General features: G+C 67.2%; 1 protein-coding gene across 1 annotated transcript in view; it reads right to left on the minus strand.

Annotated features, from left to right (window-relative positions):
* LOC104162889 (vacuolar protein sorting-associated protein 4A-like) overlaps window positions 1-290 on the minus strand; it is a gene marked incomplete at both ends in the record, with an annotated part of 1025 nt that overhangs the window by 190 nt on the left and 545 nt on the right. The window lies entirely within an intron of this gene.

A 290-nucleotide genomic window follows, 5' to 3' on the forward strand; every position in this document is an offset into this window, starting at 1 on the left:
CAGCCCCAACGGCACCCAGAGCCCCTGACGGCCCTGGGGCGAGGAGCCCCACGCACCACCAGCTCCTGCTGCCCCTGTGCACCCCAGCAACCCTGTGTTGGCACCGAGGAAGCGAGTGCCATGCCAGGAGAAGGGCCACCCTTGGGCTGTGGAGCCTCAGAAGGGCCCGCGCTCTCCCCTGGGACCCATTATCTGTATTAAGGGGGTTCACCGATTCTGGTGGCTCCTTCGTCCCAGCCAGAGCTCTGGCACTGCCAGCCCGGCTGGTGGGGAAGCCAGGAGCCAACCTG

The sequence above is a fragment of the Cariama cristata genome, unplaced genomic scaffold, assembly GCF_000690535.1.
Source record: "Cariama cristata isolate BGI_N322 unplaced genomic scaffold, ASM69053v1 scaffold28016, whole genome shotgun sequence".
NCBI lineage: Eukaryota > Metazoa > Chordata > Aves > Cariamiformes > Cariamidae > Cariama > Cariama cristata.